The 11,226-nt window shown below is 33.8% G+C and overlaps 1 non-coding gene across 1 annotated transcript; it reads right to left on the bottom strand.

The window, feature by feature from the left end:
* Positions 1 to 10,910: 10,910 nt before the first annotated feature.
* Positions 10,911 to 11,015, bottom strand: LOC141510483 (U6 spliceosomal RNA). The gene has a single exon (XR_012474966.1). It is a non-coding gene; the product is annotated as a U6 spliceosomal RNA (small nuclear RNA).
* Between the last annotated feature and the right edge of the window lie 211 nt (positions 11,016 to 11,226).

The following is an 11,226-nucleotide window of genomic DNA, read 5'->3' as shown; positions in this document are numbered from 1 at the left end:
TTGGCACCTAAAAAAAAAACTTTGGAATTGACTATTCAGTTTTAGGATGTTTGTCACAGGAATGCCCAGATTGATGTGCCCTCATCAGAGCGGGTAGATCCTCTATGTGCTAAGAAGAATTGAAGTAATTCAAGGGAAACACAAGATGTACAAGTTTAGATAATCTACCCAAGGTATTCACATGGTCTATTTGTTTCAATTTGTCATTGAAGTTCATATTTGTCTGATCTGTCACAGTCAAACATGTCATAAGACTCTTATGTTGTGATGAGGTCAGCTTGGTGGTACAGTGGATAGAGCACTGGCCTTGGAATCAGGAGGATGGGAGTTCAAATTCAGACTCAGACACTTGATGGTTGCTAGCTCTGTGATCTTGGGCAAGTTATTTAACCCTGATTGCCTCACATTGAGGTCCATCTCACATCCAGTCTCTAGACCCAGATGGCTTTGGAAAACAATGTGAGTCTGGTGACTTAGCACAGTCCCCTCACACCCAAATCCAGTTCACATACTTGTCATGGCATAAACTCCCTAATGTCACCATTTTCTTTGAAAATGAAGGACAAGCATTTATTGTGATGTCATTTTGGTCTTTGATAATGGACAAGAACCAACCATGTCAGCAAAATAAATCTGTCACTTTCTTTGCTGAGTATCTCTAGTATGTCATATAAGGTAACTAGATTTAAATTAAATATATTCTATTGGTAGAGGAAGCAATATGATCATAAATTTCTGAATTCATTTAGCAAAACTACTACAATTTTCTTTTCTTCCTCATGAAGTTTCTGATACAAAAGAATGAAACTTCATCTCCATTTCTTTATTGGTCTCCATTTCTCATTGTTTTGTAGACTGGCTTCCATCTCCATGCCTCTTCTGAACTATTCCTGGTATAATAATCATATCATTTGAAAATTAATCTAATGACTTTTCTCAGGAATTTTCCTATTGATCTTTAAAGATTCTGTTTTTTGATCACTTTCTCTCTGACATTTTTCTTCTTTTTCTTTTAGAAAGAGTACTCTCATGGCCTCCTATATCATTTGTACATTTTTTAAACTGGGTCATTTATTTCCAAAGTAAAAGACATTTAATGTGATTACATAGCAAAAATAGAGTAATAAGAAAGATTTTGCTCAAACATGCAGGGCAACTTGGTTTTTTTTCTTATACCTTTAGTGAGCTACTCTTTGTCTAATAATCTGTTTTTGTGATATTTCTTCCCACTAATTCAATGATCATTATAATAGTGTTAAATGTCAAATTTATATTTCTCACTTTTTCTGGAAAATAGACTTCACTAAGGGCTAATTGACTTCAATAAAATGCATACTACTAAGTCATTCAAGTGTAAAACAAAGGTAATTTATTTAAGGCATGGTGGGGGGGGAATATAAAAAAGTTATTTGATTCAGCTGAGTGATACTCTCTTTACTCTGAGTTTCCCATTGTGTGATACCTCAGTTATCTACCTTTTCAGTCTTCTTATACTTTATTCATCAACACAGCATTGCTCCACTTAAATCCAATTTACTTGCAGGTCATGACATTACTCTCTTAATATCATGGATCCTCTTTGAGAAGGAAGGAAAACAACAGCTCTACCATCTCCCGCCATCGCCCAGAATCCATTGATCAGTTCCAGTTGAGCAATGCTGCTATTTCTTTTCTCTGTTTCTCTCATCCTTTTTTTAAAAAAATGTTTTGCTTCTTTCTACATGGCGAGTCATATTTGCAAGCCATCTTGCATTTGGAGACTAGATTTACCCCGTACTTATTTATTTTATCATTGCTTTCTAAAGAAAAATGAAACAGTTAATACTTTCATATAATCTCACTTTCGTTTATGATTTCTTAAAGTATAGTTCTGGAAAACTAGACTTTGATAAAATCCACTGGGATTCAAATGGAACTACTGCGTATGACTTGATTTTTATTTCAAGGCAGTGGGGTTAAGTGACTTGCCTAAGGTCACACAGATAAGTAATTATTAAGTTTCTGGCATCACATTTGAACTCAGGTCCCATTGCCTCAGGGCCTGTGCACTATCTACTGCACCACCTAGTAGTCCCTGATTATGACTTTAAAGAAAATCACTGTACCTCTCACCGATTGACTAATAATAGATTCTAGGGCAAGTCCTGCATGAATTTTAGGGTTTTCACATTTGAGACGAAATGTAAATAGCAGTTTTTCTCTTCTGTTCAGAAACTCATGGTCTACTGCTCCCAGACTGATTCTCCTGGGAAAGCAACCTAGACCATCCTTTTCCTCAGTTGTTGCCTAGCCTTCAATTTGTATTGAGATGTCATCTCAGACAAATCGAGACCTGCAAAAGAACTTAGCTAAAAAAGGCCAAGGTCTCCCATTTCTTTAGGGTCATTATTAGTCATCCTGATCTATACTGGTCCTTGAACTCTGATGAATCATTTTTTAAATTTTTTTTCATTCATATGCACATGTATATTTTTAAGTTACAAAATTTCCTTCCACCCTCCCTTCCCACTCCCCACCCCCACAGCAGCAATTAGTCAGGTTAACATTCTACACATATATTTTTGATTATACATGTTTTCAAATTAGTCATTTTGGGTATGAGGAATTAGGATTAAGGGGGAAAGATACATAAGAGATAATTTTAATGAAATGTTCATGAGATTCTGGATTGCTTTTTTGTTGTTGTTGAGCTTTTTGCTTCCTCTGGATGAGGTGAACATAGTCCCTAGGCAGTCTCATGGGGTTTCCCGAGCTTTCTGAACTGCTGCTTCTTATCAGGAAAGCATCTTCTACTGATTATCTGACCTTGTTGTTGTTGTTGTGTTCACTGTTCTCTTGGTTCTTCTCCCTTCACTACGCATCAGATCTGATGTCATTCCATGCTTCTCTAGAGTCCAGCCATTTAGGATTTCTATGATTCCACAGTATTCATGTATCACAACTTGTTCAGGCATTCCCCAATTGATGGGTATCTCTTTCCAATTCTTTGCCATTAGAAAAAGAATTGCTATGAATATTTTGAAGCATGTGGGACTTTTCCCATTTTTTATGGTTTTTTTCTGGATAAAGGCCTAGAATTGGAATTGTTGGATCAAAGGATATGATCAATTTTTATTGCTCTTTGGTCATAGTTCCACATTTCTCTCTAGAAAGTTTGGATCCCTTCACAACTCCACCAACAATGCATCAAAATCCCAATTATCCTACTGCCTCTCCAATACTGATCATTTCCCCTTTTTTTCATCTTTGCCAATGTGATATTTGTAAGGTGATACCTTATAGTTGTTTTAATTTATATTCTCTAATCTGAATGATTTGGAGTATGATTATACATATATATGTATATATACATATATGTATATATATATGTATAGCTTTAATTTTCCTCATTTGAAAATTATCTATTCATATCCTTTAACCATAAATGAATTGGGAAATGTTTTATAACCTTATAAATTTGATGCAGTTGTGGAGATTGTTTCCCAGCTTTCTGCTTCCCTTCTAATTTTGGAAGCATTTATTTTATTAGTGCAAAATATTTTCAATTAAATATAGTCAAAATCATTCATTTTGCAGTTTATAATATACTCTAATTCTTGTTTGGTCATAAATTTGTACACTTTCCATAGGTCTGATCAATAAAATATTTTGTGGTCTATTAATTTATCTATAGTGTCACTCTTTATATCAAAATCATGTATCCATTTTGTCCTTATTTTGGTATAGGGTGTGGGATGTGGGTCTATGCCTAATTTTTGCCATACTATTTTCCAATTTTCCCAATGATTTTTGACAAAAAGTTTTTATCCCAGAGGCTGATGTCTTTTGGTTTGGTAAAGAGTAGTTTGCTGTAGTCATTTGCTGCAGTTTCTTTTGCACCTGTCCTCATCCATTGATCTTTGACTCTATTTCTTAACCAGTAACAGGAAGTTTTGATGACTGTTGCTTTATAGTATAGTTTTAGATCTGGTAGAACTAAACCACCTCCTTTTACATTGAGGTTAAGTGGCTTGCCCAAGACCACACAGCTAGGTAATTATTAAGTATGAGGCCAGATTTGAACTCAGATACTCCTGACCCCAGGGCCGTTGCTCTATCCACTGTGCCACCTAGCTACCCCTAAATTATTATTTTCATCAGTTTCCTTGCTACTCTTGACTCTGATGACTCTTTTTTAAAAGTTTTATTTAAGGAAATGGGGTTAAGTGACTTGCCAAAGGTCATATAAACACCTATCTGAGGTCAAATTTGAACTCAGGTCCCCCTGACTCCAGGGCCATTACTCTATCCATTGCACCACTTAGCTGCCACAACTCTGATCATTCTTATGGAGAGTATGAGGCTGGTAACTTTGTACAGCCCTACCTCCCTTAAATTCAATTGCTTCCAAGTCAAAATACCACTCTTTTGTTATTATTAATCCTCTTTAGAGTAAAAAACAAACAACAAAACAAAAATCCCATTCTTGTCCACCAGTCAAAAATCAAATTAAAGCTCAAACCTTCATGTCTATTTTCACAAAGGAGTGATTTTGTTTTATCTGATTATATTCATAGCAGAGAATCTGAAACATCTCATCAGAAAAACTTGTTCTGGAGAAAGATTAAGAAATAAGAGTTGTCAATTTACCTAAAAATTGTGATAAAAAAATCTGTATGTAATATTACAAGAAATTATTAAAGAAAAAGTTCTCTGGAAGTTTTAAAACAATGAGGCAAAGTAGCAATAGAAAGAATTTACCAGATACCAGCTGAAAGAGATCTTAGGATGAAAGCTTACAGGAATATCAAAGAGAAGTTAAAAATTCTGAGGTTAAAGAAAAGTTATTGCAAACAAGAAAAAATAATTTTAATACTGTGCATAAACAATCACAATTTCACAAGTCCTAAGAACTTCTGCATTAAAAGTATGTAAATCCTGAGCATATTTTGAAAAGCAAAGGACCTAGAAATGTATCCAATGAAAAAACTTATCTAGCAAAGTTGAGTATAACCTTAAATGAAAAAATGTATATTAGATTAAATGAAAGAGGCAATTGAGGTTCAGAGAGTTGAAATGTTTTGGTCATGACTAAGAATATAGAATCAGAACTACACTTCTGAATCCAAGTCTAGAACTGTTATCACTGAACCACAATGCTGTCTTAAGTTTGGCCAGAGTCCTAGATCAATATCCTGAAAGGTCTTCTTATTTGTGGGCTCAGTTATTTACAAAAGAAAATGCAACAGCCTTTTGGAAAACTAAAAAATAAAATTCGGGGTCCCTCTAGATATAATCCATTTTTTTGTTAGGATGTATTTGAATCAATTTGTGACTTTGGCAACAGGAAAGATAATATGACCACGAGAAACTGCATCAAGTAAGATCAGTGCTGTTAATTTTCATTGTATTTGTTCAAAAAGTTCAGTGATGTGAGCCTCTGACCGAGAACTCAAGGCAGAACTTTGAACCAGAGAGAATTGTTCATCATAAGAACAAGAGCTCTCTGAGACTGATCTACCCTCCAAGTGCTGAAAAGAAAACTATAACTACCATTCAGTCACCCAAGAGACTCATTAATGTTTGTTATTTGATCAATTGGCAGAATATTTAGAAAAATTCCCCATGGTTGCAACTTTATCAAAGCTCATTAAAAGTTGGCTGGTTCCCCTACAGAGTTCTTATTTAAGTAGCCCTGAAGGATTAGGACATGAAAGAATTCCTTATGTAATTATTTATATGAATTTTCCTTCCTTTAGTGGCAGAATGTTATCATCCTGTGACTTTTGCTGCAAAGATAATCAGACAGGAGAAGGTTTTCTCAGGAGGAGGAAATTGACATTCAGCAGTGACATCTTAATCTTCAGACTGATAATCCTTATCATAAGGGAGAAGCAGACTTTGACAAGAAATATGATGTTTTTATATTTTATTTTCTCCAATTGCATGATATGAAAGTTTTCAACATTAATCCACTTGCATATACAAAAACTAAATGCTCTTCTACCACTCTTGTTTCCCTCAAAGGCAAAGCCTGGTAAAACTTGGGTATGTGCACTTGTTTTTAGCATGTTTACAAATGAGTCATTTTTGTGAATGAGGAATTAGGACTAAGAGAAAAGAAAGAAAACCTTGAGATTGGAAAGAAGAAACATTAGAGCAGAATTAAATGGATGAGTATAGTATCCATTCAGATTCTGTGTTCTTTTATTAATTGTTATTGTTTTCTCTCTCCAGATGTGGATGGAGTTATCCATAATAGGTCTGTCAGGGTTTTCCTAGGTCTATGAACTGCTGAGAGAAGCTGCATCCATCACAGTGTGTGAGCTGTGTGTACAATGTTCTCTTAGTTCTACTGCTTTCTATCAGTTTGTGTAATTCTTTCCATGCTTTTCTAAAGTCTGACCATTTCTAATAGATTAATAGTACTCCATAACATTCCTATATCATAAAGTATTAAACCATTCCACAGTTGATGGTCATGCTCTCAATTTCTAATTCTTTGCCACCCCAAAAAAAGCCACTATAAATATTTTTGAACATATGGGACTTCCCAATTTTCTTGTGATTACTTTTGGATATAGGCCCAGTATTGGTATAGCTGGGTCAAAGAATATATCACTTTTATGGCCCTTTGGGCATAGTTCCATAATGCTCTCCAGAATGGTTGGATTAGCTCACAACTCCAACAATAGTTCATTAATGTTCTAATCTTCCCATAACTTCTCCAACATTGATCAAGTGTGATAGGTGTGATAGGTATCTCATAGATGTAAAGGTACCTCATAATTGTTTTGATTTGAATTTCTCTAATTAATAATGATTTGGATCTTATTTCATATAATTATATATAGCTTTAATTTCTTTGTTTGAAAATGCTCTGTTCATATTTTTTGCCTATTTATCTATTGAGGAATGACTTGTAAATTGTATTTGTTTGAATTCTTTTTTTGTAGAAATGAGACCTTTATCATAAACTTTATCTGTGAGAATTATTTTCATGTTTCCTTTTCTTCTTCTAATTTTGGCAATATTGGTTTTATTAGTGCAACAACTTTTTACTGGGCTACCACCCTCATAATCAACATTGTTTCATGTCTCTTGTATATCCAATCCCTTGAACTCTTTAACTATCCTAAGAGAACCACAGTTCTCAAGAGTTAAACATATTATATTCCCTTGGAGTGATACATAGAGTTTATGTTCTTGCTTTGCTTCCCCCACCCCTTTCCATTTACCTTTTTATGCATCTATTGAGTCTTATATTTAAAGATCATATTTTCTGATAAGTTTTGCTCCTTTTTGTTAAGTATATATTTTATAAGTTTCCCAATTATATACAATAGTAGTTTCTAATTATTATGTTTTGGAAACTTTTGATTTTTACAATTTCCCCCCACCTTCACTTCCCTCCCCCTTGCCCCCCACAGAAGGCATTCTGATAATCTTTCCATTGTTGCCATGATATGCATTGACCAAAATTGAATGTGTTCAGAGGAAAAAAAATCCTTGAGGAAGAAATAAAATATTAGTGCTAGCAAAATTATATAATTAATAAGACAACATTTTTATTGAAGGTAATAATCTTTGGTCTTTGTTTAAACTCCAAAGTTCTTTCTTTGAATACAGAAGGTATTTTCCATCACAGATACCATAAAATTGTCCGTGATTTTCCATTAAAGTTGATCATCATCCCACATGTCTGTTAGGGTGAAAAATTGTTTTCTCATTCCACTCATCTTGCTCAACATCACGCCATGAAATTCTTTCCAGGCTTCTCCAAATTCCCATCCCTTTTGGTTTGCAATAAAATAATAGTGTTCCATAATGTACATATGCCATAATTTGTTCAGTCATTCCCCAATTGATGGACATCCCCTCAATTTTCAATACTTTACTATCACAAATTTTTAGCCTTTTTCATGATCTTTTCAGAATACAGAACCAGTAGTGGGTACGTATATTTTTATTGCCCTTTGGGTGTAATTTCAGATTGCTCTTCAGAAAGGCTGGATCAATTCACAACTCCACCAACAATATATTAGTGTCCCATATTTCCCCACATCCCTTCCAAAATTGATTATTGCCCATTCTTGTTATATTGGCCAGTCTGAGGAGTGTTACATGGTATCTCAGAGATGCTTTAATTTGCATTATTCTAATCAGTAATGATTTAGAGCAATTTTTCATATATCTGTAGATAGCATTGATTCCTTCATTCCCAGATTGTCTTTGCATATCTTTTGTCTATTTGTAAATTAGGTAAAGGCTTTTTTTACATTTAAGCTGTTAATTTTTTTAATTTTATTTTTTATTGAACTTTACAATTTTTCCTCTAATCTAGCTTCCTTCCCCCCAGCCCCCACAGAAGGCAGTCTGATAGTCTTTACATTGTTTCCATACTATGTATTGATCAAAACTGAATGTACTGAGAGAAAAAAATATATCCTAAAGGAAAAAAATATAAGAAATAGCAAAATTACATAAGATAATTTTATAAAAAAATTAAAGGTAATAGTCTTTAGTCTTTGTTTAAACTCCACAATTCTTTCTCTGGATACAGATGGTATTCTCAATCGCAGATACCCTAAAATTTCTCCTGATTGTTGCACTGATGAAATGAGCAAGTCCATCAAGGTTAATCATCACCCCCCCATGTTGCTGTTAGGGTGTACAGTGTTCTTCTAGTTCTGCTCATCTCTCTCAGTATCAGTTCATGCAAATCCCTCCAGCCTTCTCTGAATTACAATCCCTCCTGGTTTCTAATAGAACAATAGTGTTACATAAAGTACATATACTTCAATTTGTTTAGTCATTTCCCAATTGAACCACATTCACTCAATTTCCAGTTCTTGGTCACCACAAACATAACTGCTATGAATATTTTTGTACAAGTGATGTTTTTACCCTTTTTAATAATCTCTTCAGGGTGTAGACCCAGTAGTGTTATTGCTGGATCAAAGGGTATGCACATTTTTATTGCCCCTTGGGCATAATTCCAAATTGCTCTCCAAAAAGGCTGGATGAGTTCACAGCTTCATCAATAATGTATTGGTGTCCCAGATTTCCCACATCCATTCCAACAATGATCATTGTCCTTTCTGGTCTTATTGGCCAGTCTGAGAAGTATGAGGTGGTACCTCAGAGCTGCTTTAATTTATATTTCTCTAATTAGTAATGATTTAGAGTAATTTTTCATATGACCATGCATCATGTTGATTTCATCATCTGTAAATTTCCTCTGCATATCCTCTGACCATTTGTCATTTGTGGAATGGCTTGTTTTTTTTCCCTAAATTTTACTCAGTTCTCTATATATTTTAGAGATGAGTCCTTTGTCATAAATATTACCTGTAAATATTGTTTCCCAATTTACTACATTTCTTCTGATCTTGGTTACAGTGGTTTTGTCTGTGCAAAAGCTTCTTAATTTTAAAGTAATCAAAATTATCTCGTTTGTTTTTAATGATGTCCTCCATTTCCTTCATCATCAACTGCTTCTCTTTCCATAGACCAGAGAGGTAAACTATTCCTTGATCTCCCAGTTTACTTATAATATTGTCTTTTATGTCTAAATCCTGTATCCATTTCGATCTTATCTTGGTATGGGGTATGAGATATTGGTTTCATCTAAGTTTCTGCCATACTGACTTCCAATTTTCCTAACAGATTTCATTGAAAAGTGAGTTTGTAATCCCAGAAGCTGGACTCTTTAGGTTTGTCAAACAGCACATTACTATAATCATTTCCTGCTATTGCACCTAGTCTATTCCACTGATCCAGCACTCTTCTTAGTCAAAACCAGACATTTTTGATGACTGATGCTTTATAATATAATTTTAGATCTGACCTTCTTTTGCACTTTTTTCATTAAATCCCTGGAAATTCTCAACTTTTTATTTCTCCATATGAATTTACTTACTATTTTTTCTAGCTCATTAAAGAAATTTTTTTTGGAATTTTGATTGGTAGGGCACGAAATAAGTAGTTTAAGTTGGGTAGAATCCTCATTTTTATTATATTAGCTCAGTTTTGCCCAGTTATTTAAATCTGATTTTATTTGTGTGAGAAGTGATTTGTCATTGTATTCTTAGAATTTCTGAGCTTCCTTGGCAGATAGATTCCCAAGTATTTTAAATTGTCTGAGGTTACTTTGAATGGGATTTATCTTCCCAGCTGTTGGTGTGCTATGTCTTGCTAGTAATATATAGAAACACTGAGGACTCATGAGGGTTTATTTCATATCCCAAAACTTTGTAGAAGTTTCAAATCACTTCTAGTAGTTTTTAAGAATATTTTTAGGATTCTCTAGGTATACCATCATGTCTTCTGCAAAAAGTGAGAGTTTTGTTTCTTCTTTTTCAATTCTAATTCCTTTAATTTCTTTTTCTTCTCTTATTGTTGAAGATAACAATTTTTACACATTATTCAGTAGTACTAGTGATAATGGGCATTCTTGTTTCACCTCTGATCTTATTGGGAATGCCTTTAGCTTATCCCCACTGCATATCAGGCTTGTTGATGGTTTCACATTAGATACTGCTAATCATTAGAAGGAATAACCTATTTATTCCTTTGCTCTCTGTTGTTTTTGGTAGAAATGGGTGCTGCATTTTTCAAATGCTTTTTCAACATCTTTTGAGATAATCCTATGATTCTGATAGGTTTGTTATTGATAAAATTAATTACACTAACAGCTTTCCTAATATTGAACCAACCCTGCATTCCTGGGACAAATGGTGCTTGGTTATAGCATATTACCTTAAATGATAACTTGTAATCATTTTGCTAAGATTTTATTTAACATTTTTGCATCTTTATTCATTTGAGAGATAGGTATATAATTTCTTTCTTTATTTTGACTCTTCCTGGTTTAGGTATAAGCACCATATTGTTGTCATAGAAAGAGATAGTCAGAGCTACATCTTCAAAAAGATAGGGAACACTTCATGAATTTGCATGTCATCCTTGCACAGGGGCCATTCTAATCTTCTCCATATCACTGCAATTTTAGTATATGTGCTGCTGAATCAAACAGCTTGAGTTTTTATAAATTTGACTAAGTTTTCTATATATTTACAAATGAGTCCTTTGTCAGATATGCTCGTTGTAATAATTGCTTCTGAATTTATATTTCTTTTCATCTTGGTTGCAGTGATTTTGTGGAAAAGTTTTTTTTTTTAATTTAATAATAATAATCAAAATTACCCATTCTGTTTTCTATGATGTTCTCCATCTCTTTGATTA

This window comes from Macrotis lagotis, chromosome 1, assembly GCF_037893015.1.
Source record: "Macrotis lagotis isolate mMagLag1 chromosome 1, bilby.v1.9.chrom.fasta, whole genome shotgun sequence".
Lineage (NCBI taxonomy): Eukaryota > Metazoa > Chordata > Mammalia > Peramelemorphia > Peramelidae > Macrotis > Macrotis lagotis.
This window is presented reverse-complemented; position numbering and strand designations above follow the sequence as displayed.